At 42.3% G+C, this 23,083-nt stretch overlaps 1 protein-coding gene and 1 pseudogene across 1 annotated transcript in view; both read right to left on the bottom strand.

Moving 5' to 3' along the window:
• The window catches only part of Rmdn2 (regulator of microtubule dynamics 2), a 106,381-nt gene extending 92,299 nt beyond the window's left edge, over positions 1-14,082 (bottom strand). The window contains exon 1 of the mRNA XM_006524498.3: positions 13,799-14,082. The gene's annotated coding sequence lies outside the window, so the exon portion shown is untranslated. The remainder of the gene's footprint in view (positions 1-13,798) is intronic.
• Gm7283 (predicted gene 7283) lies at positions 19,643-20,020 on the bottom strand (annotated as a pseudogene).

The raw sequence follows: 23,083 nt of genomic DNA, 5'->3' as shown, positions 1-23,083 counted from the left end.
CTCACAAGAGACAGCTGTATCTGGGTCCTTTCAGCAAAATCTTGCTAGTGTATGCCATGGTGTCAGCGTTTGGAAGCTGATTATGGGATGGATCCCCAGATATGGCAGTTTCTAGATGAGGACCCAACATTTTGTTGCATACATGAAACACACCTCAGTGTCAAAGACAGACATTACCTCAGAGTAAAGGGCTGGAAAACAATTTTCCAAGCAAATGGTCTCAAGAAAAAAGCTGGAGTGGCTATTCTAATATCAAATAAAATCGACTTTAAACCAAAAGTTATCAAAAAAGATAAGGAAGGACACTTCCTACTCATCAAAGGAAAAATCTACTAAGAAGATCTCTCAATTCTGAATATCTATACTCCAAATGAAAGGACACCCACATTCATAAAAGAAACTTTACTAAAGCTCAAAGCACATATTGCACCTCACACAATAATAGTGGGAGACTTCAATAGCCCACTCTCATCCTGAATTGGGTGTTGTAATTCCCTATCATGGAATTTGCTGGTATTATTTCAGGTCCTATTGGGAATACTTAGGGTTTATAGTGTGTGTGTGTGTGTGTGTGTGTGTATGCACTATATATACAAATAGTCTAGACCTGAGTCACACCCTTTTTCACAGAGGTAGTGTCTGCCCCATACTAGCAGTGGCATCCTTCAAAATTCTGTGAGGGATGTGAAAAAAAAACCTAAAACTCTTCATATTTCTCATAATTATCAGAGAAGCTATGTGAGTTCTACTTGATTTGCTTATATTCTTGAATAATGGCTGTTGGGCTCAATAGCTTCAAGTTCCTATCAACTTCTTGAAGGAGACATGTCCAAGTGTTAGAAAGGAATATGGAGATGCTGGGCCTAATTCATAGGTGGCAATGGCTGAAGATGCCACTTCTGACTTATCAGGAGGGGGATCAGAGAAGGCACAGTCTCTTAAATGAGGAGTTCTATATCAGTTTTGAGAACTATTGTTGCTTGATCTAATTTCTGGGCCTTCTCTTAAGGCAAAGGAAGTTGGGACATAGGGTGTTATTAACCATTTGCCCAGTCATTCCCACAATAAACCTGGTTGTAACTGACAGTTCCTTTTCCAGACCAATTATTCTCTCCTGTCCTGAGGTCACATGGTTTATTTTTAAAGTTAGGGATAAAATCTGACCTCAATATAAAGAATATACCAAGAGGTAAATCAGGAAGAATTGAAGAGGGAGTTATTCATATAGAAGAGGAAGAATATAAGGAGCCTATAGAAAATCTGTCATTTCTTGAGCCTTATGAAACCACCATTGAGTGAACCCAGTTTACTCTCCAGGCTAGATATCAAGAACAGCATGCATTACTTTTGCTGGTGGGAGCCAAGTTCTCCATGTGTTCTTTCCACTTTTCTCTGTGACCCATGGCGCAGGAACATTACCTCCTACAAGGATATGGAGAGGTTGAACTAACTCTCAGAACGAACTATCTAGGAGAAGGAGCTGCACACAGATCTTACTGGAAATGTACTGCAGGATAACTGTCATAAGGGGATCCAAATTCTCCTTCTGGTACACCATGCAAAACAAGTGACTCAAAACAAAGGAAGCCCCTATTAGGGTCTGGCATCACCTCCTCAGTCCTATGTAGAAAATGAACTTATCTCACTATATGACAACAGTGAATCAAATTCTAAGCCAGAGACACATAGGAATGTACATACTGTGTACCTGAAAGGAGAAAGTACAGGCAAAACGGTTATGGTAAATAACAACATGCAGCCTTCCGATTAAGTTTTACACTAGTAATCAAATTGGATAAGACCACCACGACAAGGTATATTTGAAAAAGGCTTCATAAGCACAGTCATCTCTTCCTGAAAACTGTATTTCAGTTAGTACAGAGGGAGCAGGAAGCAGAGTATAATTTGAGCAAGAAAAAGTGACCCAGGACATGTAGTCTCAAAACCTAGGCGAGTGGAGGTGATCCCACAGCCTGGTACTGTGCATGTCTCAAGGGAGCTCCCGATTATAGAGGAACAGAGGAGACTATGTTCCTGACACGGCAAGGAGTCGTCTATACCCTCTCATGGCGAAGATGAAAGAAACCCAGTAGAGCTAAATAGAAACACCAAAGATGTCACCAGGGTCCTCCTCCAGACTCCTTTCTCTTTCTTCCTTTGTGACCTCTGTAAAAGAATCCATATGACACACACACAAAAAATGTACAGAGCAGGAGAGAAACAATGCACAGTCTACTGCAGAGCAAAGGAGCATACATTCTTAAGAGGTGAAAAGAGAGACCATTGCCTTAGTCTATATCTCCCATAGGCTATATACAGTATTCTATTATATAGAGAGACAATAACCTCACCTTAGGATCTTTGTCCATTTTGAGTGATTTAAATAGGTCTGATGGAAATGACTTTTCCAAGACTATCTCAGTGATGCATGTCATAAAATGGTTTTTCATTGTTCCTCATCAGAAAGCCTCCTGCTCTATAATAATAATCTTATGCAGTTTAGGGTTCCATAGATCCTGTTTAGAAGGTTATCCATTAACAGCCTTCCGGGTAGTCTGGGATCCACATGTCCCTCCAGAGGCAGAAATATGACTCAGCCACAGTCTTCTGAGTAATTAAAATCTTGTCATTCCAGTTCTCCTTTCTATAGGCTGTTGACTATGATGGAAGGAATCTAGTTTCCAGGTCCCCTAAGCCCATTAGTATCAAGTTAGCTATCTAACAATGCTGGAAGGAATGGGTTTCTTAAGAATGGCCAAGGTTGAGAGGGAAGAGGTTACTTTTTCTGTCTGTTAACTTTGTTTGACCGTATGCTCTCAAAATGGATGAACTCTGAACATTTTTTATCTGGAGGAGAAAATTAACACCATGACATATCAACAAGGAATATTTTCAATGAATTAAAACAAATTAATTGAAAAAGAGGCAAGATGGGTTGGGGATGTGGTTCTGTAGGTAAAGTTGTTGCTGTGCAAACATGAGACCTGAGTTTTATCCTTAGCACCTGTGTTAAAGGTTAAGTTAAAATTTAGAAAGCTGAGCATGGGGACACATGCCTATAATCCAAGCACTGAGATGGGAGAAGAGGCAGATACATCCCTGGGGCTTGTTGGCCAGCTGGTCTAGCCACATGTGCAAGCTCCAGGGTCGGTAAGAGATGCTACAGGACAGATTGCTTCCTTCTATAATATTTCTTTGTTGGCCTTTTGTCTATTGCTTGTTTTACTCAAACAACAGGGAGAAGGAATGTGGGGCCGGTTGTCAAAAAAGAGAAAATGCCTCAGAAGATAACATAACATTTATGCCTCCAACATTTTGGTCAGAAGTAGGATGTCTAGCCATTTGCAGCACAAGAGAAGCTCGGGAACCAGGCATCTGCCTTTCTGACCTCAAGGGTAGCAACGTTGGTCCAGGAAGCATTAATCCCGAAAGATCCCCCAGGAGCTGATTCCAGTGTGATTGCATTAGTGTCTCTATTCAAGCTGAACTTAGGCCATACCACTGGCTCTGATGCAGAACGGGAGGGGGCACCAAGCCCAGTTTCAGGCAAGCATTTATAGAGGCAAGAATGGGGTATCTAGCCTGGTATACATCTGATTGGGTGCTATTATGTCTGGTGCTGGAAACCAAACCATAAACTTAACATCTGCTTTTCTCCCGGTGGGCGGTTGTGAAGAAGTGAAGTGTCAGGGGCAGGCTTGTAACATGGAGGTGCAGATTTGCTGAGGACTAACCTGGAAACTGGTGCTGGGTGTCAGTTTGTTAGTTAACTCGAGTTCAGTCTCAGGTCTGGTTCTCTAAGATGGAGTCTGAATCCAAAAGATTTGGTCTCTCAGCAAAATGAGTGAGGCAGTTGGGGATGGTTTGGGTTAATTAGCCAACAACATCTGCACACTGACCAAATGGGAGTTGGCAACCTCAAGTGGGATGAACAAGATCCATACAGATGTGGATCTCTGATATAAATAATAATGAGTTGAAAGTATACAAAGAATGTGTTATCATTTTACAATAATGGCTTTCAACTTTCATTGTTGAGTGTAATTTTAAAAAACACACCTACCTACTCAGCTATTAAAAACAATGAATTTATGAAATTCTTGGGCAAATGGATGTATCCGGAGGATATCATCCTGAGTGAGGTAACCCAATCACAAAATAAATCACTTGATATGCACTCACTGATAAGTGGATATTAGCCCAGAAACTTAGAATACCCAAGATACAATCTGCAAAACACAAGAAAATCAAGAAGAAGGAAGACCAATGTGTGGATACTTCATTCCTCCTTAGAACAGGGAACAAAACACGCATGGAAGGAGTTACAGAGACAAAGTTTGGAGCTAAGATGAAAGGATGGACCATCCAGAGACTACCCCACCTGGGGATCCATCCCATAAACAGCCACTAAATGCAGATGCTATTGCATACTCCAGCAAGTTTTTGCTGAAAGGACCCTGATACAGCTGTCTTGTGTGAAGCTACGCCAGTGACTGGCAAACAGAGAAGTGGATGCTCACAGTCAGCTAATGGATGGAACACAGGGCCCCCAATGGAGGAGCTAGAGAAAGTACCCAAGGAGCTGAAGGGGTCTGCAACCCTATAGGTGGAACAATATGAACTAACCAGTACTCCCACAGCTCGTGTCTCTAGCTGCATATGTAGCAGAAGATGGCCTAGTCGGCCATCATTTGAGAGGCCCCTTGGTCTTGCAAACTTTATATGCTCCAGTACAGGGGAATGCTAGGACCAAGAGGTGGGAGTGGGTGGGTAGCAGAGCAGGGTTGGTGGGGAGGGTATAGGGAACTTTCAGGATAGCATTTGAAATGTAAATAAAGAAAATGTCTAATAAAAAAAAGAAGGAAAGAAAGAAAAGAAAAGTCCAAAGTTAGGACTCAAAACAAAACAAAACAAAACAAAACAAAAAAACCAAAAAAGCCAAAAAACACATTACTACCTTCCCAGGAGCTCCATCCACACTCCTGGTTTAGCTCCAGATTGAACGCAACCATCCCTCAACCTGGGAACTGGGAGCTGCTGTCTGAACTCCACCAGTCATTTTTTTTTTTTTTTTGGCTTTTCTTTATTCCTCATAGCTAGCTTCTTCAAGCCGCCACCAGCTGATCTGTCTTCTCTCTTTCTCCTACACACCTTAGCTCCTTGGAAGAAAAACACTAGACCACTTCATTGTGGGGGTGGGATGGGGGACTTTTGGGATAGCATTGGAAATGTAAACGAGGAAAATACCTAATAAAAAAATGTTACAAAACAAAACAAAACAAAACAAAACAAAACAAAACAAAACAAAAAACAAAAAAAACCAAACTTTCCAGGTAACACAATTTCTGGGCACAGAAACCTCTAGACCCAGACTTATCAGCTAACCTATACGAGCCGTTCTCAGGTAATGGAGGCTACCAATTCTGGTTGCCCGGGGGCCTTACGTGATTATGGCATTCTTCTCATTCCAAAGCCTGCTCTGAAGACATCCTCTCTTCCTGCATCTGCTCTTCCTCCTCCTGGGACCTGGAAGTCCCATCTTTTTCCTTTCGCCCAGCAATTGACTTTCTCCTTCTTTATCGACCAAATCAAGAACCAATTAGAGAAACAGATTTTAGCATCAGCTCCTCCCCCTACATTTCATGCAATATTTTAACACATTAATAGCAACTGCATCAAGAGACCTCTTGCACTGAGGGGTTTTTAAAGCGATATTATGGCCAGTAATATCAACCTGACTTTTAGTTTCAGTCTAACGCTTATTTTTATATGTTGACTATCTAGATAGGAAGGTGTATGCAAGATATTTTTATTTTATACTCTTTGAAGTAGAAATTCTCATACAGTTTGTGGTTTGTGTTAAAACTTTGTGGCTCGAAGAGCCTTTTAGCAAGGTTAGAGAAGTGGATTAGTGGAAAGAGTGATGGAGAAAAGAGTAAGCTGTTGAGACAGCTCTTCCAGAGATCAGCGCTTGAGGGTTAGGATGCTAAGGCCATTGGACAAAGCATTCTTGATAATGCTGTAGGGAAAGGCACTGGGGCATAGCATGCTTTTTTTTTTTTTTTTGAATAAGGAACTTTAATTTTTAAAATCTCCCAAGTCAGAGCATTGAAAGTTGATTATGTGTTTATGCCTCATATATATGTTGAAGTTCTTTAGTTTTTTAAAAGCTTATTTGTGTGTATGTGTGTGTATGTGTGTGTGTGTGTACACATATGAATGCTATGATGTGTATGTATAGGTGAGAGGATAATTTGTGGGGATAGTTTGGTCCTTCCAACACATGGGTCCTGGGAATTGGATCAGTTTGTCAGGCTTGGTGCTAAGTGACTTTAATTCACAGAACCATCTCACCAGCCCCCATATGTTAAAGTTCTAACCCAGTGTGATGATGTTGGGACGTTGAGTCTTTAACGAATATGATGGTTAATTTTGTCAAGTTGATGGAACTTAGAGTCACCATGGAAACAAGCCTTTGGGCATATCTGTGAAGGACTGTCTAGACTAGGTTACCTGAATTAGGAGTACCCACACTTAAATGGAGGTGCAAGTCCATGGCCCGAGGTCCCAAACTGAATAGAAGGGTGAAAGCAAACAGTACAAGCTTATGTGTCTACTTGCTTACTGACAATGCCCTGGGGACAGCTGCCTCAAGCTCCTGCCACCTTGACCACCCACTGTGATGGACTGTAGCCTCGAACTGTGAGCCAAATAGAGTTTCTTTCTTATTTTTGTTCTTATCAGGTATTTTATACAAGAATGACACAAGAAGTTAATACAGTGGGTGACTAGATCAGGAGATGAGTTCCCAGATGGTTATCATGGCCCATTGTGCACCTTTGCTCACGTGGGGCCATCTGTCAATCTTGACTGTATTCCTTCCTTCTTGCTCTGTACTGTTGCTTCCCTTTGAATGGAGTTTCCTTGCTACCTTTACGAACCTTTTAGCCTTTATTTAACTTCTTTGATTAAGAGGCCAAGAACTTGGAAACACTAGCCACAGACCCTTACCCACCTATAACAAAATGACTTCTATCTCTAGAAGCAGGCAATTATGGGAAGGCAGATGAAGGCAATTTAGTAAAGCTCACTTCTGTGGGTTCCTCTGGTACCTGCCCAGAAGGAGGGACTGAGGCTGTCTTCAGTGGTTAACTGCTGTCAGGACCAGTGGGAGGGAAGTAGAACATCTTTTGGTTGTAAATCAGTGCCCTACCCTTAGCCAGAAGGAGAATAGGCAGGGGTGTCTTCTTACCATCAGCTCTAACGAGCCTTATGCTAAAGAGGCATATATGGGATGACCAATCTGCCCTCTATATCACTACGGATACTGTGCTTTGATTTTTATCAAAGCTAGATTACTATGTTTTTATTTTAGCCTTAGAGACATACCAAAACATCCTTCAACAAAACAAAATACTTCCTGTAGCACAAGATGAGCCTTTAGAATAATATCAGTATCCAGCTATTAATATATACAGCTGTCACTGTGCATCTTTATTAATTTTTAAGCAAATGTCATAGTAAACAATAGAGGATATTAAATAACCATTAGAAATAGCTCAGGGTTTGCAGTTTTGCAGCCTCTCTCTATTGGTGTGATGCTCTGTATATGCTCTGCCCGGGGAGTGACACTATTAGAAGGTATGACCCTGTTGGAGTAGATGTGTCACTGTAGGTGTGGGCTTTAAGACCCTCATCCTAGCTGCCTAGAAGCCAGTATTCTGTTAGCAGCTTTCAGATGAAGATATAGAACTCTCAATTCCTCCTGCACCATGCATGCCATATTCCCACCTTGGTGATAATGGATTGAACCTCTGAAGCTGTAAGCAAGCCCCAATTAAATGTCCTCATAAGAGCTGTCTCCGTTATGGTGTCTGTTCACAGCAGAAAAACCCTAAGACAGTTGTGTTAACAGTTGAGTCTGGATTACTCTTTTCGCCCTTTCACTTTCTGTCCTGCCCTGAGAGTGAGTTGAGAGCCCTTCAGGAGGGTTAAGCATCGTGCTGTGTGCTCATCTGCTTCTAATGACTCGGGGTTTTCTGCCCACCAGTCCTTACTTCTGTTCCTGTCTGTAGGCTTACGTTCTGGCTTCAACTGCTCATGTTTGTGGTCAGCTCTGTGACTTTCAGTTTCAAGGTCTAGACATTCCTTTTCTGTCCCAACCACATGCATATTCTGGTTTCTAGCCCTTTCTACCCGTCTACAGCCCATGTTCCTCTACTCCATCCACAGGGGCTTAGGGGAACCTTTGGGTCTTCTTCTACCTGGATAGGGTATTCAGGACTTTCCCAGACAAACTGGCCCTGTGAATGAAAATTACGGTGATGTAATTAAGCACAATAAGAAAAAACTTCCTGGGCAGAGCTCTTAGAAAATCTCAAATTTCTTTTCACAAAGATATATGGAAGTTATGATTACTATGTTGCTTCTAACAGTACACAGGCTATTTGATCTCTCCTTGAATAAGGAAACAAAGTCAAAGATAAGATAATGTTGCCTTGAGAAAAGACATTTGCTCTCAGTGTTTTTTCTGGAGGTAGCCTTGAGAATGTGACTCAGGGCTGAGCCTACATTAATTTGGGGGGGGGGTAGCCAGTAAGTCTTGGATGGAAAACACTGATTCTTAAATAAAACTCTGATACATACTATTTATCTCTCCAGTCTCCAAATGGTCTGTTAGCCATGTCTTGATAATAAAGCCCCCCTTTTTTTAAAAGTGGGGGGAGGGAGGAGCCGATAGTTTCTCAGTTTGTAAATGTTCTCTCATGCAGGCTAAAAGCAAGTGTTGAATGATGATGGTCCATGCATTTAAGTATACTTCCCTTTGAAATGTAATATTTCAGTTAACGGGAAGCTTAACATAGAGGAAAAAAGCCTTCTGTTCAAAGCTTCAGACTAAGTAGACTTCACAGAGAGTATTTGGACATCAAAGGCGTTGGGAGTTGGGAAGTGATTCAGAGAGTCCCTGAACTGGGAGACAAAGAAGAGAGATCACTTGACTGTCTGCAGTCAGGCATTTGATTTATCTGGGTATGGTCAGGCAGGAAGTCCCTAGCAGAGCTTAGATGGCAGTTCCTGATTGGTTAAGTTTGAGGTCTGTTATACTGCTCGCATGAAACTTTTATTTTGTTTGCTCAGGTAAGGACACAAGGCACAAGAACCGCCCAGGCATAAGACCTGCTCACTGTTTTAACAATAAACAATGTTAGTGGAGGGGGAATATGGCAGGAATCGTTTCTGTCCTCCTGTCTTAATGGAAGGAAAATGGCAGGGAGGCATAAGTCGCTGTTTAGGCCTCTGAAAATGACTCGTTTTGTGTCCTTAAGCAAGTCATTTATGGAGTTTGTGTATTAAACAAGTAAGGCTTACTGATGGATAAGGAGGATGGTATTATCTGAATGACTGGAGGCCTTCTCAAAGGGACAGTGACACCAAATGACTAAGTCCAACCCTCTTGCATGCTGGTGAGCAGGGTATTAACCTATCAAAGCAGGTCATCCAACCCAGCCCTCTTGGTTGGTAGGTAGGAAACTTTCAGAACATAATTTTTACCAAGGTCATATGGCCAGGAGAAGCAGATCTTAGCCTAGAACTCAGGCTGTCTGATTATCACTGTCCAAAAATAGATAAGAGTTTTTATTTTGTCATTGAACATAAAGCACAACGTCCTCAGCAATGCTCCCAGCTCTTTGTCCTGGAGCGCAGAGAGAGGATTTAAGAAACCCTTACCAATTAGTCTAGCAAACGTTCGGGATATGAATTTGACTCAATGTTGTCATCCCGAGGAATGGGCTATTTCAGCAGCTCTATAACTGTTGACTCTAGACAGTCCAACATGAGTCAGGAGTTCCTCACCACAGAGACTGAGGAGTGAGGCAGAGGGATCACTAAGTCAGGAAAGCAGAGTTGAGGGCAGGGGCCGAGGCTGCTGACTCTGACAGAGCACAGAGGAGTTGTTGACAGAGCTCTACAGCACATGCCTGTTGGCTTGTTTCTCTGAACCTGACCATTCTTGTAGGAAAAGGGAACTCTTTCTCCATCTATGTAGGGCTCTTCAGAGCAACAAAAGGTTGAATAACAAGAGAACAGAAGTTGTTCAGAACCAGAAGTTGTTGGCATGTCTACCATACATACATGGGGTTCTCAGAGATGAGTGACTGAAAGGGCTGTCTAGAACTTGAGTTCATGCGACATCCTGACAAAAGAAGAGCAAGTATTTAGGGATGCAACAAGATGAAAGATGGAGTCTTTGAGCTTTTGGGGCAGCTGGATTTGAGGAAGTTAAATAATATGGAAAAGTAATGGTACCCAAGGGTGAGGTGGTAAGGTTTGCTCTCTGGAGTCTCTGAGTAGGGAGTATAGAAGCATAGGTCTTGGGGTGTCTCTATTTTGTTTTCATGGTAGGAGACGGAGTTTGTTTGTTTGTTTTGTTTTTAAATACATTCTTAACTGTCTTTAGCTGGGAAATAATACTGACGGCCAAGTGATGAGCTGTAGGGTAGCATCCTCCACAGTCCTCCAGCCTGCCCAGTTTCTTGGAGGTATTAAATCACCGTGCTTAAAGCAGATGACACTCACTCTGACTCCTGGTTAGAAAAGTAGGGCTGGGAATAGAGTTCCGTGTTCGAGCCCTTGCCTAATGTTTGTGAGACTCCAGGTTCAATTCTCAGCACTGAAGACGTAGTGTTCTCTGGTCCAGACTGAGCAACCCTGAATGGATGGGTTGACAGTCATGATCTTGGCAGGGGAAAGTAAGATGGGGTTGAGGAAGGACAGGATCCAGCAGAGGAAGGGTGAGTGTTGCTCACTGGTTGATAGGCGGCTGAAGATCAATAAGGACTTAGGAGAAGCACTGAGCTTTGTAGGCTCCAGGCCAGTTCCTAGCCTCAAGGGCAGAACTGTGCCAGCCTTGAAGGAGAATGTATTCAGTGGTATCACATTGGAGCACAGTGTCAAATCTGAGCCCTCCCAAGAGAGTTCCCAGGGAGCTGACTACTCAGAAAAGTATTGGGAACAAGTATAGATCTACAAAGGACTTTATCCATGAGATATAGTCATCTGAGGTCTACAAGGTCCAGACTTCATAATGAGCGGTAACAATATTCACTCGGTTACTCTTATGTATGTGAAATACAATAAACATGAGTTTCATCTCTACCTTAACGCAATCTCGGAGTAAAATAGTCTTCCAGTTTCCCAGATGAGGAGACTGAGATTCATAAACAGTTCGATTGGGAGCCTACGGCCATCTAGTCTTTCATCAGCAAGCATAGATTCCAATTCAATTCTCATTACAAAACTAATTTGAATCATTATACTACACTGTCTTTTAAGGGCCTCTTGGGGAGGAACTACAGGGACTAGTTGACCTGAAGTCAATACCCAGGTATAACAGTAGGGGTTTAAGTTCAGAATTCAAGTGGCCTCTGGGCTGTGGACAGAGGCAGGTGAATGTGTGGAGACCTTACATATGCGGACTCTGCCCGTGAGATCTGGTTTGAATATTTCCTTAACGTGATATCCACTATGTGAGCTTTCTCAGTGAATCTGCCTATCCTGGGCTTCTCATTAGGACTGAAAACTGACAGGGGGTCGGGAGAAAGAATGAAAATGAAATTATAAAATGGGGTGCGTATGGGAGGGAAGGGCGGACAGTAAGGAGTGAGCATGTCCAACATCGTCCTGGATTCAGAGCTGGCTCTATCTGAGGGCATCGTCTCTCTGCAGCATTTGAGTTTCATCTGATTAGCAGTCCTCCCTACACGGGTTCCAAAGGACAGGATCAGAAGAGGAGGGCCTCAGCCCAGGTGGCTGATCAGGCCATCGATATTGGTTTAGGTAGAAAAAGAGAGCAGCTAGTGGAGAGACAGTATGCGGTGGATCCAGAAGGGGAGGCAGAATCTAAACTGTGGGATCTGCCTGGGCAGGGAGAGCCAAGCAGTAGGAGCGTTGGAGCAGATGGGGTCTACTATCTGTGATGTGATCATCGTCAGAAGGAAGCAAGCATGCTTCCAGAAGAGAAGCCAGGCTAACAAGCTTGGAACTCTGACAAAAAACAATTTAGTGGGTTCTAGGTGGCACATTTTGGTATCTAGCCTAGCTAAGCAAGTCCTAGGAGACAGCCCAAACCAGCCAGACCACTTGCTCCAGGACAGATGTGTGTTCCCTTGTTCTTCTCCCTGTGGGTAGTAAAACTGGCCACAAGAGGGCAGTGGGCGCCATGAATTTTACCACACTGATTCCTGCTGAAGGCTGAGCACTCTAGAGAGATGCTGTAGAGAAAGGTAGAGGATCCTCCAGCTCTGCCCTGAACATTTCAAATTCTCCAGGGTGTGTGGGGTCTGGAGTCTGAGCTTTTAACATATGATATGAGAACAGCTTTCCCTAGAGAATGCAAAACCTTTTTATACTGAGATGACTAATAAATACCTCTTAACATGTTTTATTGGAAAAATAGGTCAGGTATTAGTGGTTATTGAAAGCACATGGTAATTTCAAAGAATTAAAAAAAAAACTAGCTGAGCAAACACCTCTTGGGTCAAATGACAGAGTAGCAGCAGTATTGAGAGACCCCACCCCATTTCCTGTCTCCTCTGAAGGTAACTCCAATCCTAACATTTTATGAGAATAGCCCCCTCTTTCTCCTTGCAAGATGAACACCTCTACTATTATATTTTAAAACACATTACTTAACTCGGAGTAACTGAATTTTGATAAATATATATTTTTTTAACTTAGAGTATCTTTGCAAGACTCATCCACGCATGGAACCTGTTTGTGGTATGTTGTCTTCTTCTAATAAGCCTGCATATTTTATTTCTTCTGTGGATAGACATTTGGGAAATTTCCAACTTTTGCCTCCACCCCTGTTCCTACTTTCCTGGTAGGAAAAATGCTGCCATAAACAATTTTTTTTTTTATAAAGTATAGAATAGACTTTGTTCAGGACATTGGGAGGGGGATTCAGAGATTAGTAGAAACAGAGATAGGAGAGAGAGAGAGAGGGAGAGAGAGAGAGAGAGAGAGAGAGAGAGAGAGAGAGAGAGAGAAGAAAAGAGGAGTAGAGGCTGATCATGAGCATGTGGAGAGAGCAGGGAGGGGAATGGGGCAAGAGAGAGTAAGGAGCTGGAGCAAGAGATCAAGAGAGTTGCTTTTGGCTGAGGTGGTGGGAGTGTGTGGGAGAGAGAGAGAGATAGAGATAGAGAGAGAGAGAGAGAGAGAGAGAGAGAGAGAGGTGATAAGCACTAATCTTTTAAAAAAGAGAATGATAAATTTGACAATATTAAACTTTGGGGAACCTCCCTGCCAGCACTAGAGACTGAACACAGGGCTTTGTGTATGCTAGGCAAGCCCTTTACCACTGATTGCATCTAACTACATCCCCAGGCCACAGAACCATTCATTCTCTTTAAAGATTCTGGGAAGGCAACCCATTCACTGGAATATTTGAAATATGTTTAATTGGTGAAGGACAGACATACAGAATATATAAAGAACAATGAATCAATGAGGAAAAGGGGAAGTGAGTAATGATGTTATCTCACAAACAAGGAAAACTAGACAATCACTAACTATTAAAAGACGCCAACCTCATTACTCACCAGGGAAATGCAAGTTAAAGTCATAAGGAGATACCAGCACCTAGCTTACAGACTGGGCACAATTAAGAATCAGTGTATACCAGGTGTTGTTGAGATTATGCAATAACGGAAACATACTCATTGCAAACTTGATACAACCACTTCAAGAAAGTCTGACTATTCATCTCAAGAAGACAGGATAGAAAAAACTTTGGTACCTCAGAATCCCATTGACCACAGCCGAAGTGAGTCTAGCGGGTGGGGTATGTGTGGAATCCACAGGAAGTTTTGCCTCTCCGGTCCACAGGCAAGCACTTCCCATGGGTTGCTGTCCATCACTGGGACTAGTAGAAGAAAAGCTAGACACAGTGCGGAGGGTAGGGCCATCCCCGATGGGACCTCATCTTCTCATAGAGCTTCAGAGAACAATAACCCTGGTTCCACTATCTTGAATCCTGTCTGTGTTCCTCTTCTGGTACCATCTAGTCAGAAACACAGAGGAAAGGGGCTGTGGAGAAGGTGGTTTCTATGGTAATGGTTTCCTGTGACGGCTGTAACAAATCACACAAACTTAATGGCTTAAAATGCAGCTTTATTACCTTCGCAGTGCATAAGGTCAGAAGATTGAAGTGGGTGTGCTGGGCTAAAATCCAGGCATTGGCAAAAATAGCCTCCCTCTAGAAGCATCTCGGGAGAACCAATTTCCTTGCTTGATCGGTTTCCAGGTGCTGTCTGAGCTCTTGGCTCAAGCTCCTCCACCATCTAACCGTATCACTTCAGCCCTCTGCTTTCTGCTGTCCTCTCTCCTGTCTGAGTCTGAGTTTTCTGACCTCTGCTACAAGGTCTCTTAATGATCGTGTGAGGCCTACCTGAATAATTCATCTCAGAAGTCTTAACTAACTGCATTTGCTGAATCCCTTAGGCAGTGCAGTCATGGGTTCTAGAGATTAGAATGTGGCCACATTCCGGGGCCTTGTTTTTCAGTCTACTGTCATCTGTGTGTCTAAGTGGACAGCCACATAGGGAAGCCATCTTCCCCCACCAGATTGGAGTCTTATTAGCTATTTTTCAATGCACTTAACTGGGTCTTCATGAAGAGTACGATCCTCTCCTTTCAGGCACGTGTTTTGTTTGTAGTGTACGGAGTCGGTGGCTTGTAAGATGTTTCTGGGCTGTATCTTCTCCCTCAGGTTCTTCGGTTGTTGCTGCTTGGTCTCATACACCTCAGTTCTGAGGGGTCGGGAATTGTGTTTTTACGTAGTTTTGTTGATGGTCTTCTTCCCCTTCATGCCCTGCTTGTTAAACTCATTTTCTTTTTTTCTTTCTTTTTATCTCTTTTTTTTTAATGACTTGGGAAGATGAAATGAATCTATATTATACAGGCATGTCATTGCCAAAGAATAAAGAATACAAATGCAAAAACATTAAACTGTTAACACCACATATTTGAAATCTGAATGAATGCTTTATACTCTTGTCTTGTTCTGAACCAATGGCTTGACTATATATATATATATATATATATATATATATATATATATATATATATACATATATATATATATATATTAAAGTTAGGAAACATGTACTCTGATGAAGATTAATGAAGATCTTTCAAAAAGACCTTTTCTGAGACCAGATTTTCTGGAAAGTCTTTCCCCAAATCACTCCCTAAATTATGACTTGGCATAAAACTTCAAAGCCAAGTATTTATACTCCTAGAAATAAAATTGGATATAAGGATGATATAGCCAGGACATTCCTCAGTTATGGGGAGTAATGAAATTGCTTGTTTAGTGTTGAGATGTTTTTCTTAGTTGGAATATTAGTTACAAATACCTGTTTTGGAGACTCTTAGAGCGGTCGGATCTCTGATTGCCCTTTGATTGTCCGGTGTCTGGCTCAACTTCATTCCAAGTAGAGGCTTCAGACTGTCAACCACATTAAAGGAATCCCTTGGACCACCCACCTCTAAGTTTCTGCTTGCACTGCCCTCCCCTCCACTCCAGTCACCATTTGAAGTGTTTGCCTAGTATGTGGCTATCTTTGTGGTTGTAACTTTCAAGTCTCCATTTCTGTTTTCTTTTGTGGAGAGAAAATTTGAATTTCAAGTAGAAAATACTCTTTGAACAAAACTTACCCATTGCATTTGGCCACCAAACCACAGACCACCTGGGGAACCTCCAAAGACCACAGTGTCCAAATCTGTTCTTTGGAGCAGAACAGGGAAGGACAGAAAAGATGCCTGATACAATCTCCTCCCCAAAACTGCCTTAAGTCATTAACTGTGGGATGTAGATGTCAAAGAGACATGCTTGCCTTTCAGGGATACGGGATCTCCCTGATGAGACAGCATCCCACCCATCCTTGCACTCATAGATGCCGTTTTGTCTCCCTTGAGCTGGATAAACCTAAGCACCTTGTGAGGTTCTACGACTTTTCAACCATCTCTAGAAGTAATGACATCATAGAGTCTTGAGAGATCTTGCACCATTGCACCCAACATTCTGCCACCTCATATCTTCTTTCTTCCACCCTTCATCCCTAATCCTGCTCCATCAGCAAATAACCCCAAATCCTGATTCCTGCTCCTTTTATTTTGCACACTTGGTTTCAGGCCACATCACCCACCCAGAGACTCCAGGGACCCTTTTAGTTTTTTCCCCAACAAGTATGAGACCCTTATTAGAAATAATCTGTCTGAAAGTGTTGGCAGACAGAAAAAGTTTACAAACAAGACTAGAGACAAGAATCCACACTCACTGCCCCCAACCAGTCAGTTTGATTCTGAAGGAATTTCCCTCCATCACAGCATCCTCTAAGGAGTTCAGCAAGCATTCCGTGGTCTATGCCTTTCTGTGCGAGGCAGAGCAAGATGCTTCCTCTCTTCTGCTTTCTTTCCCAGTCCTAGGACCTTCCTTTTCTCTGTTGACTAGATGTTTGATTCTAACTGTTCTCTCTTGTTATAGGCACATATTCAAAGGAAAATTTTCTGCTGCTAGGGTCTGAATTTGTTTTTAACCTGTTGTCAAAGAAGCAAAGAACTGGATGTGTCTGTTGGGTTTCCACTCAGAAAAGCCAGTAGGTTCCTATGACAAAAGCAAAATGGATTCTCACCATTTTCTTTAACAGTTGCAAGTAGGTACATGTTTTATGGACCAATCAGCAGCAAGCTCCTGGGATCTTAGATTTATTTTTCAGCTCCATCTTCAGCCTAGCAGATGGCCACCTTCTTGCTTCAGAACATATAGGAACAATTAAGCTTCCCAAGGCTGCTCCCAATTAAGTCAAACAAAGCAGAGCACTGCCTCCAGTCAAAGGACACTAAAATACAACATCATTTAGTGGGTCACATGGACTTAAAGTGTGACAGTGTGAGGATCTATCTTCTAAAGGCGTGTGGGCTTGTTGCAGAATTTCTCTGAGTTTTCCCAATTTCTTTGTATGATGTGTACACGAATCATTGCTTGGCACAGGGCATTTTGAGAATCAAAATCTGATTGTGCATGATAAAGTTCCTTGGAAACTGCAAAACATCTAGCCATGTTAAAACACCAGGCCAGCACAGAGCCAAGAATACAAGTACTGAACGGGATGTAGAAGGAAAGATGGCGTGAGCTCATTTGTATGGGCTTGAGTTTCAAATTCTTCTGTTCTTCGGTTATGATACAATGATGGACATAGCCTAGGTCTGCTGGATAATGTACAACTTAGTCCCCCGAAGGAAGGTCTCACTACCCATGAGCTGTTTCGCAGTAATCTGGTTTGCTTTCCAAATTGTGAGCTCCAAGCTAATCCCTGTGGGCTGTGTCTTACCCTTCTTTTCCCAGGCCTTGCTTAGGCAGCATTCCAGTCCTATGTAGACATACAATCTGAATGGCCATGCTGGCTAATTAAGATCTCAGGAAATATCTGTCTCTATGGTCTAACCCCATCCTCACAAGGCTCTCTGTGTATTCTTGTTGTGTACTCTGAGGCAGAAGATTGCAAGATACAGTTAGGAGCTCAGCAAGGGTGGCCATGCCGGTATCTTAGCTGGGGTGTAGGGCTGGGTTGGCTCTAAGGTTCTCTGCTGGGTTGGACTTAAATCTTTTACTTGCTAGATTGTGTAGCAATCCAAGTGGAACAGAGCAGCAGGAACAATGGACAGTAGCAGAGAAGAAGAGATCAGAGAGGAGGAGTCTTTAGGAGACGAGGCTATTTGCTTATTTAGTATGTCAGTGTTACTATTGGAGTGCATTTCTGACGGTACAGAGGCCTAATGGAGCCTTGTATTTGACTTCCAAACTCTTAGGTAATTCACATCAACACAACTTTATTAGTCAGCTACTTTGGGCACACAATCTTGGAGTCTACAGCAGGTACAGAGAACCAGGGAGCTTCTGGCCTTAAGCGGGTGGAAAGGAACAAAGATGTTATTGGAGGGAATCCAGGAAATATGAAGAACCAAGTGGAGGCATGGTGGGTCAGGGAACACCGTGATGTGGCACGGATATAGAAAGAGCTGGGTAAAGCATGTTCCTGTGAGAAAGGAGCTGCCTTTGTGGGTTGGCAAATAACACTAAACCAAAGGAGCACTGAGGGGCAACGCAAATGGGAGTAAGGGAAGGCAGTTTCTAACTTTTTTCAAAAGTAGGTCTTACGTTAAAGCTGAAAATGTAAGATTGTTCAGTAAAGGCAGGACCGTGAAGTGGGATGAAGAGCATCTTGGAAGGGCAGAGCTTTGGGAACACTGACTGGGAGCCATTGGTAGAAAGGCCCTTGATAACCAGCTCGTGACAATTAGTTCATTTCAGGATTCACAGTGCAAGACTTCAAGTTCATGGGGCCCTGAGAGGGTCTTTGGTTCATGCCTAATTGAATAAAACTCAGGATGACTATTCTGTTGTTAGTGAGCAAAACATATGAGATCAATTTACACATTTTCTCAAAAGTTAACTGTATGGCAAACTAAATCACAACCAGGAACTACTTTATTAATTTGCCATGAGGAATCATGTTCCATGGTTTGAATTATCAACATTCTCTGTTCGTATATATGTATATACATATATGGAAGGACATAATTAGAAAGAATTTACAGAGGGTGGGAATAAAACTTTTTAAAATTGGGGGTACAGAGATAGATCAGCAGCTAAGAGCTTGCCTGATTTTCTGGAGCTTAAGAGTTCGTGTGGATTATAGCCATCTCTAACACAGTTACAGAGGATCTCACACACACACACACACACACACACACACACACACACACACACGTAGATAAAAAATTAAAAGTAAATCTTTCAAAAAAATTCAAACCTTTAAAAAGCACAACAGACTAAAATATTGCAGTGTTTTTATTTTCTAAGTCAGTGAACTCCAAACTTTGTTTATCATGCATTTCAACTAACAGAGAACAGGGAGCCCAGGTTCCTTAATTCATATGCTCAAATGTGAACCATGTATACTCACTATTTCAAGAAGTATTTCAAGTAGTAAGTATTTATAAAATTCAATTTAAAATTGAGGAGTCTAGTAATTTCTTCTCTCGTTACAATGGAATATATAAATTATCATCTGCAGACAGACATTGATTCTGTTCTGCATTTCGTATGGATGAATCTTTGATGGCAAAACTCTGTAGAGACACGCGATTGCACAGGCCAAGTCTTTGTGTTTGTTCTTTCATGATAATACTGTTGAAAACACTGTGATCATTTAAAGTACCAAAGGCATCAGACATACGTGAAAATAACTACAGGGTCTAGGACTAAGGTTGCTTCTTTAGAGAACCTTTTGGGTTCACTTTACAGTTCAAACATCCTTGGTTGATAGCACTTTTCTCAATAACAGACGTGTCTCACCAACTTGTAAAATATGTATGAGAAACTATTTTGTTTCTTTGCAATCACTTCTATTTTCAACATCTGATTAAAATCTACTCAAATTCAGTGCATTTTATCTTTCTAACATCATCAACAACAACAAAAGACACAGAGCATATATTTCTGTTTAGCAACTGGATAGTACATTGGATTCTAGGAAATGAGCAAGTTCTATGCTTTCCAGAGTTCAGTATTTTTTTCCCTCCACCAACAGATACTTTATTAAAATCAAATATCACGGGAAGTGTGGGTACTTCTTAGTCAAGCAGTCAGAACCAGTTCTGTGAAGGGATCAGAGAAGGCAACATTGCATTTACTAAAACTTCCAAAGGCAGGAGAGAGCACAGCATGGTTATTTTGATGGTTGTTAGTGACACATCCTGGTTGTCATCTCTTTCAAGGGCTCCAGCTCCTTGTGGTCTATGAGGTTCATCTCCGTGATAAAGTAATAGAAGTGTTTGTAGCAGGTGTTGACGTGAGCCTCTGCGCCCATCACAATGAGGCGGTCAAAGTGATGAATGTAGACATGGACAAAGACCCAAAAGAGGCGGCACAGGATCTTCTTGCAGATCTGGACCATACCTTAAGCAGGTTCATGCACCGAGGTCATCCTGCCACCGGTACTCATATTTGGGGCCCCCTGACATCACAGGGCAGGTCCGCTCAGTGCAGAACTCACAGTTTGTGTTTTATGAAGAGAGGTAGGACTGGAGACATGAGGGTGATGAAGAATAGCCTGACATCCACATGGCCATTGGTGTTAACATGAGCAATGGCTATTGACACAGGACCCCTGCCCCCTGCCATAGACCCAATCATACACACAAAGACACAGACACAGACAAACACACAGACACAGAAACACACACACACACACACACAGAAAGACACAGACACAGACAAAAACACACAGACACACATAGTGAAACACACACACAAAGTCACAGATACACAGAAACACACACACACACACACACACAGAGAGAGAGAGAGAGAGAGAGAGAGAGAGAGAGAGAGAGAGAGAGAGAGAGAGAACATACACACAAAGTCACAGACACAGACAAACACACACACACACACACACACACACACACACACACACACACAGATGCACATGCACATACGCACATACATACCTACACAATGCATGCCTGGGTTGAGTGGAGAAGAAGGACGCTTCCTGTCTAAGGATTTCCACCTCTTTATCTTCTTCCGATACTTCCTTTGGCTAAAGAGAAAATCTTTTCTCTCACATTTCTTACTTCCCAGAGAGGCATTTATTGGTAAGGTCTGAATTTTTCAGATGTTAAAGAAGGAGATCAAAGAATTCAGCCAGGGTGGGCAGTGGTGGTGGCTCATGCCTTTAATCCCAGCACTTGGGAGGCAGAGGCAGGTGGATTTCTGAGTTCAAGGCCAGTCTGGTCTACAGAGTGAGTTCCAGGACAGCCAGGGCTACACAGAGAAAAAACCCTGTCTCAGAAAAAAAAAAAAAAAGAAAAAAAAATCAACCAGTTTTCTCTATGAACAATGCCTGGTTTTCAAGCTTTGTGCTTTGATACCAAATCATATTTTGAGTCACCAATGTTGTTATTCAAATGTGATTTTTCATACTTTACATTCCTGCTATCAACAATATTAATCCTAGAGACAGACACATTTCAGGCCACCTAGGAAGAAGAGCATATACCCTAGAAAGAGAAAAGTACCCTGGGACTTGAGGGGCTCTTTCTTCACAGATCTTTGTCAGCTGACTTCCACAGAAGTTCCACAGTGCACTCCACAAACTGGGCTTTGCCTGCTACATGTTTGGATAGCAGTGGCTGCTCAGGTTGCAATGCTCTCCCAAGACTCTCTGTCTCGGTTGTCTGTCATGATCAGTCTTTCCCGACTAATACTCTAGCTTCAGAGGGTCTGGACTTTGCTCTTTAATCCCTCTCTGCCCTTTCCCACCAGAGACACCACAGGAAGTCTTTGGTTTCTAAATGGTCTGTAAGTGTAGCATTTCAAACCCAGAACTCATTTTTTTCCCTACAGAGAGAATATTATAAGTATGTGTTGGGTCTCCAGGTCAACCCACAAAGGCTCATTCAACTCCTAATACAGGTAATGTATTTTCCCTTTGCTCTTTAATATATCCTAGAGCAATAGAATGTCTGAGCAAAAATGGAATTTAGAACTTCATGCTATATACTGGTTTGTCAGTGTATTCTGTTACAAATGCCCACAGTCCATCTCTTTAGATATTAAGTAGGGTCCTGCAGTTCAGCCTGGAAATCCAGTTATATTTTCAAACAATATAAATCATATTGTCATAAATATAGAAATGGCCTTGCCACAGACAACTTTATTTTGGCTACTTTTCTTTACATGTTCTGAGGCACACTGTAAAACCAGACTGTTTGTCTATCATGTCTGTATGTCTATATGCACAGACATGGCCAGCACTTACATGTACCTTAAGTTGTAGGATCATGGAGCACCCTAAAGGAAACAAACAAACAAACTCTCAGATATGACAACTCACAATGAAAGGACTGCCTCTTGGTGTTTGTTGAGCCAAATGTACCTCTGTGATGGGGCACCCTGATGCTTTCTCCCTCTTTCTGAGAGAATTCTTGCCAGAACATGCCCCCCTCATGTCATCAGCTCCTTGCTCATTGGTCCACAGAGATTATTCTGAGCCTGTCCTTCTTGGTATCTAAGCTTTGCTGTTTTTCTATGGCAGTTCTTATTAGCTTATTTGGTAGATTCCTTGCTACCACTTGGGTACCCTCACTGACTCCAAAAGCCACAGTGGTGGGCTTTTCTCTCTTTTTCTTTGTTTTACCATTCATACCTAGAACACTTTCTACCTGGCACGTAGGAGTGTTAGGGCTGAGAAAGCAGTGCCTCTCGTTATGGTGTTTTGGCATGATGAGGATTATAAACTACTGAAGGACACTAGGAGGCCTTAGACTTAGAGGGACAGTCTCTATGACTCTCTCCTGCTCTACTGTCTCCAAATCCTCTCGCCTAAATCAAGTCACAGGAATTGGGGTTGTTGTCCTCTAAAGCAAGTCATAACATCTGGAAAGGTAATTTTCTTTCTCCTCTTCCTTGCAGACTCTGATTACCCAAGAGGAAAGGGTGCTTCATGCTAGGCCAAGAAGGATCAGGACAGACCTTTTTTGCTGGCTGCCTACTTGATATCAGTCTACTGGTGTCAGATTATATTCTGTTCTCCAATCAGATTTACACACAACTGACTCCAATACCTGGAGGAAGCAAAGAAGAAGAAGAAAAGGAGGAGGAGAAGGAAGAGGAGCAGAGAAGAAGAGGGGGAAGGAAAAGGAGGGGGAGGGGAGCAGGAGGAGTAGGAGGAGAAAGAGGAAGTGGGGAAAGAGGAAGAGGAGGAGGAAGAAAAAACATTTTTTCCTGAGTCCTTGAGTTTCATTATCAAAGCTTCCACCCCCCATATTTTATTAAATAGACATTTGGTGCTTCCTTTCTTTAAGCCTGTTTGCTGTTGGTACAGAAGTGTCAGCCATGACCCTTTATGATGAAGAAAGTCTCACACCTGTCTACCCTGTGATCACAAATCTCCATTGTCCATTTGATGGGACTTAGAATCACATGATACTAAAAGTCTGCCTGTGCCTA

Source organism: Mus musculus, chromosome 17, assembly GCF_000001635.26.
Source record: "Mus musculus strain C57BL/6J chromosome 17, GRCm38.p6 C57BL/6J".
Lineage (NCBI taxonomy): Eukaryota > Metazoa > Chordata > Mammalia > Rodentia > Muridae > Mus > Mus musculus.
The sequence above is the reverse complement of the archived record's forward strand: the minus strand, read 5'-3'. Positions and strand labels throughout refer to the sequence as shown.